We start from the raw sequence: 6,000 nt of genomic DNA on the forward strand, positions 1-6,000 counted from the left end.
ATGCAGAACCACATGAAAACTATGAACTGTTTGCCACACTCCTCTTGCACAGTGAAAACAGACAAACCAAGCCAGAAACACATGTAGTGATATGTTGTACACAAGCAATGGGGGGGGGGCATAAAATAATGCCCAGGAAAAAGCAGAAAACACATGGAGACTATAAAAGAACTTGCTCTAGTTCAGTCCATAGCTTGCATCTGGCAGTCACAGCCAGTGGGCCAGAGGCTCATTGGAGACTGGAGGCTCCCTGCAGGCCGGATTGGGGGTCCTTGAGGGCCATAAATTGCCCACAGGCCGGGGTTTTCCCAGCCCTGGTTTACAAGCACTCCTTGAGCCTCCACTGGGGTCTCATCCAGGGAAAACCAAAATGCAAGCAGCCCTGAGTGCTGAACACTCTCTCTGGAGCTTCTCACTGCTCAAGGAAGTGGGGAGCACACGGCAGTATTCCAAAGAATAACCTGTAAAAACTGCTGCAGAAAGGATACTGCTCTGTTTTCATTTCACTCGATTCCTTGCTTGCCTGGCTCCCTCTATGGTTCTTGTATGATTAGTCTCCATGGAAATATCTTTCCACCTGACTGGAATCAAAGATGCAAAAATTATGCATGCTGCAATCTCGATCTACAAGGAAGAAGAAAGAGGTTGATGTTATTGTAAAAGGTGCACATTGAAGGCTACAATCTGCTTTTCCTTTTTTTTTCCTGCTATGTTTTAATCTGTCTCAAATTCTCTTCCAAGGAGGTTGCAGTAGTATGCAGGGGGCTTCTGGATAGTTCTTCATGCAGTCTCCCATTCAACCAGGCCTTAGCCAAACTTGCATTGTATTCCAGCACAAACTGTGCACTGCAGTAACCATTTACAGCCATTAAAGTAACAAAACTTCCTTTCAGTATAGTTCAGCCTCTGCTTTCTCTCTTTGTTTTGCCTAGAAGAAACTTGCTACAGACCTGTGGTAAGAGCCCTGTGAGAGAGCTTTGTAGCACCCTCTAAAACAGTTTCTCAACCAGTAGTATGAGTACCATCGGTGGTACCTGAGGTGCTGTCTGGTGGTACTCTTAGGATCCCTGGACACCTGCTGCCCAGCAGCAAGACCAAGAACACGACACAACAAACAGCGGTAGGAAGCTCAACAGGCAGAGCTCTAAAGTATACTTTTGCACACTCAAAAAAGCCTTCCCATCCACCCTGAGCCTCTAATTGGTGTTGGTCACATTGCATCTGGCCTCCCAACCCAGAAGTAACTGGTGATGATGTGGTACTTCAAATAGGTGGACTATATGAAGTTGTACAGTGGAGGACAAACCTTGAGAAACACTGCTCTAAAATAAATAACACAAGTTGGTGACACTTATAAGGAACCTAACAGCACGTGTCTATGTATGTCTACTCAGAGGTAAATCCCATTGTATTCAATGAGGCTTACTCCCAGGAAAGTGTGTATAGAATTGCAGCCCAAGTTCCATAACCAAGATACAACATACAACCCAAAATCTGCTAAGGAAGCTATAGGAATACAATAAAGCTATAGAAACACACAGTGCAATCCTATTCATGTCTACTCTGAAGTAAGTTCTATTGCATTCAGTGACACATACTCCCAGGAAAGTGTGTTTAGGATTGCTGTGACAGTTGGTTAACTTCAGACCAAAGTTGTACTTTGATCAGTAAAAGTAGTAGGTCTACTCTTGGATTGCTATGAAGTATGTCATTTGAAACTTTGAGACCTTTGTGTTTCCTAAGCCATGCAAAAAGAGAAATCTAAAAAAAAATGAATTAAAAAATCATAAGCAGGCATGAAGCCCTGGCTCTTCTTTCAGTTATGTACCTTTTCCTTAACATGTGTGACTCCTTAGTGCAGCAATTTTCAGCCTTTTTCATCTCATGGCATACTGACAAGGCACTAAAATTGTCAAGGCACGCCATCAGGTTTTTCACAATTGTCAAGGTACCCCATGCTGCCAGTGGGGGCTCCGTATCCCTATTGGCTCAACTAATAAATGACCTTCCTCCAAATTCCTGTGGCACACCTGTGGACCACTTGCGGCACAGTGATTGAAAATGGCTGCCTTAGTGGATTCCTTTAGAAAAGCTGCTTGGGGCCAGTTCTTTGTCGTGAAAAATAGAGGCTAATAAAGTTCACTCCTTGGCTGCAGTCCAGTCCACAGTTACGCTCTTAACTCTGTTGGATACATTAAAAAGCCTCTGATTTTAGCTTAGATTATGAAGTTAATATACCCTAGAGAAAGGATAGTAGATATGTATCCTTGTGGTGGGTGGGTGTCTTCATTTTCTTCAAGCATCAGCTAGACTGCCTTACACAGAGACACTGGCCTCCTTCTGGAAATAGAATATCACAACACAAAATGGGCGTAGGGGCTGCCTGGCATTGCTATTGGCCAGTTGTTTAGCCAATGACTGCCCAGTCTCTTTCTCTCTTCTGTGCCCTCATTCATGCAGTTTTTCCCCATCTATGTACACATCAGCGTAGCTTGTGAATGTAGTTCAGAATTGCAAAGCACACAGACTCAAAACACCCTTCTGCTTATGTAAAGTTAGAGCACATGGCCATTACATTCCCAGCCCTTATCTCCAGCTTGGAAGGAAAATGAAGAGGGTAGAGTGCATTAGAGAGAATATAACCTCCACTTTTGGATACCCAGGGCCACTTAGTGCCTGGGTGGGGTGCCAGCCTTATCCATACACCTGGACCATGGGCTCTGTCATCTGTTTACCCTTACACTCTGCCCACAAGATGCTTTCCTCCTTTCTGGTTAGTGGAAGGAGTACTATAATCATTTGCTATAATGATAGACCCAATTTAAAGAGGGGGATCCCTCTGTGTATTTCACAACATATGTATTTATTGCTCAAAATGCACCTATATTCCTGGCCAGCTCACTGGTTCTTCACCCAAGGCGCTGTTGCAATCCTATGCCCTCTATCTGGGAGTAAGGGTCAAACTCGGCATTCACTTAGGGCACAATCCTATGCAGGTCTACTCAGAAGTAAGTCATATTATGTTCAATGGGACTTACTCTCAGGAAAGTGTGAATAGGATTGCAGGCTTAATTGTGTTTTTAAGAGGTGCCCTTAAGCCATTTCTGCCCAACATTGCATATAAGAAAGAAGGATCAAATGTGTACACCTGTGGGCTGGGTAGAAATGGATTAAACCTGGAAGCACTTATTCTTTAAGTAAAATCAGCTGTGGGTGGGTGAAGGTCAGATAGAGACTGTAGGGAGGGAGAAGGGTAACTCCCTGGCACTCTTTTCCTAAATGAAAAGTGCCCTCTAAAAACTATTGAGGTGACTTGCAAAGGTACCTCAACACCTGGAGTCAGCATGTTGCTAATCAACAGCAAAGTGTATACATTGTGGCTAAAGCACAGTCACAGGGAGCACCTAGCAAGTAGCTACATGATAGCTATTAGAGGCCAAGGGCCAGTTGGCAGACGTTCATTGTTGTCTGTCACTTTGGCTTTGCAATCTCTTGCAATTGTTGCAAGAGATTGCAGCAATGGAATTCCTGCATAGCAAAAGAGACAGCTATTTTGTACAGTTCTTAAATCAGGTGTGCATGTGTTCGTTCTGAGCTCCCTTCCACAGCCCACAAATATTAAATAAGAAATAATATCCAAAGATTAAATAAATCCAAAGGTCAAGTATAAAAGTGATAGGATGACCGTAAACTGAGCATTTTTGTTGGCAACCTTCAGTCTTGAAAGACTATGGTATCGCGCTCTGAAAGGTGGTTCTGGAACAGCGTCTAGTGTGGCAGAAAAGGCCAATTCGGGAGTGACAATCCCTTCCACACTGGGAGCAAGTGCAGTCTGTCCCTGGTCTGTCTCCCTGGCTATGGGCCTTCCTTCTTTGCCTCTTTGCCTCAGTCTGTTGGCCAAGTGTCTCTTCAAACTGGGAAAGGCCATGCTGCACAGCCTGCCTCCAAGTGGGCCACTCAGAGGCCAGGGTTTCCCACTTGTTGAGGTCCACTCCTAAGGCCTTCAGATCCCTCTTGCAGATGTCCTTGTATCGCAGCTGTGGTCTACCTGTAGGGCGCTTTCCTTGCACGAGTTCTCCATAGAGGAGATCCTTTGGGATCCAGCCATCATCCCTTCTCACGACATGACCGAGCCAAACTGAGCATATTAAGAGCATAAAAAGAGCCCTGCTGGATCAGGCCCAGTGCCCATCTAAGCCAGCTTCCTGTATCTCACAGCAGCCCACCTGGTGCCTCAGGGAGCACACAAGACCCCAAGATACTTCCCTGCATCTGGCATTCTATTTACCTTGCATCCCTCCCCCCCAACAAAGACACCAAACTTCATTTGGGTTTAACTTGGGCCACTTTATTAAACACAAGTGACCAATTTTTAATGCATGCAACCTACCAAACACACCGTTCCTCCCTCGCCAGTCTGGGGTAGGCAAAAAAACTGCATTTATATTTCCAGAGTGTACTGTATAACACTTCCCAAATGCAAACCCAAAGATGAGACGAGACTTGGTGAACTACGGATACTCAACACCAGAATTAGGATAGCAGTACAGCAGTCCCTAGAAAGAAATTCTGTGATGCTGCCAGTGAAACATTTGTGGAAGTTGACCTGTTGCCCTAATTTCTGAAAGCTGAGATCACTGCATTTTACATATTGATTTCATTGTGTATGCTCCTATTATGCCAGGAGATAATTTGAAACAGCATTTGGCTAACATTTAAACAGTGGGTATATGAGAAGAAGTATAATTTTTTAAGTGTCTTTGTTGTCCAGTGACTTTTAAATCAAACTATGACTTAAGATCCTGTGCCGGTCAAGAAAATGGGCAGAATTAAGGAACGAAGCAATCCTAAGCATGTCTACTCAGAAGTCTTATTGAATTCAGTGGTGCTTACTCCCAGAGAAGTGTGTACAGGATTGCAGACCTGATCCTAAGGTGTGTCTGTGCTGTGGATTTAAGCCAAAGTTAACCCATTTTTGCCTGGCCCACAGGGGTATACATTTGGTCCCTGTTGCATATATGTAACATTGAACAGAAATTGACTTGTTTTAACCATAACTTCCTTCCTACTACAGTTGCCTCCACATTAGCTGTTTAGTTTGGAATGTTCACTGCTCAGTTTTTACAGAAATCTATTGTCCCTGTCAAATGATTGCATTCTAGTGTTTCCCTGTTCTCTCTTCTCAGATCTGATTGATGGTGTGGTTTTAAAACTTACAGCACAATTGCAGCTAGGGCCGGGGCAGCCTGGTGCCCAAGGTGGTGTGCTACATGCTCTCCCTCTTTTACCTGTTGATGTACCAACCTCTTTGTTTTCTCTCATCTATTTTTTCCAGTCCAGGGGGTGGGGGGAGGAGGAGGAGGAGGAGGAGGAGGAAGAGGAGAAGAAGCAGTGACTGGGTGGAGGTGATATCCCCAGCCAAAGTGCTGGCTGAGGCAACTGTGTCAGTTGGCCTCATGGATGGACCAGCCCTGATAGCAGCATTAGCACATCGAGGGTGGACTAGGAAACAGCAACTGAGGGTTTATTATTCATTAGAAAACCTTATACCTGACCTCCCTTACAATAGTTCAAGGCAGCTTACATAAATAAAAGCAATAAAACCATCAGGGAAAAAATGCTGTGGGACAATAAAAAGCAGCTATAAACAAGCCTAATTAAAAGCAAAACTAAAAATATCTTAGAACTGCTGAGGAAGACCATCAAGGAGGGGGAAGTCTTAAGCCATTTCTGCCCAGTGTTGCATATTAGCAACAGGGACCAAATGTGTACTGCTGTGGGGAGGGCAAAAACGGGTTTTAAGTTCATCAGAGAAGAATTCCACTGACTGGGGCCAGAACAGAAAAGGCCCTGTTGTGGATTGCTGCCAGCTGAGTATCAAAAGTGACAGCCCCACAACAGGGCCACCTGAGATGACCTCACAGGACAGGCAGATTTGTGCAGGAGATGGTCATTCAAATACCTGAATCCTAAGCCATTTAGGGCTTTATAGAACTTCAC

This window comes from Tiliqua scincoides, chromosome 6, assembly GCF_035046505.1.
Source record: "Tiliqua scincoides isolate rTilSci1 chromosome 6, rTilSci1.hap2, whole genome shotgun sequence".
Classification (NCBI taxonomy): domain Eukaryota; kingdom Metazoa; phylum Chordata; class Lepidosauria; order Squamata; family Scincidae; genus Tiliqua; species Tiliqua scincoides.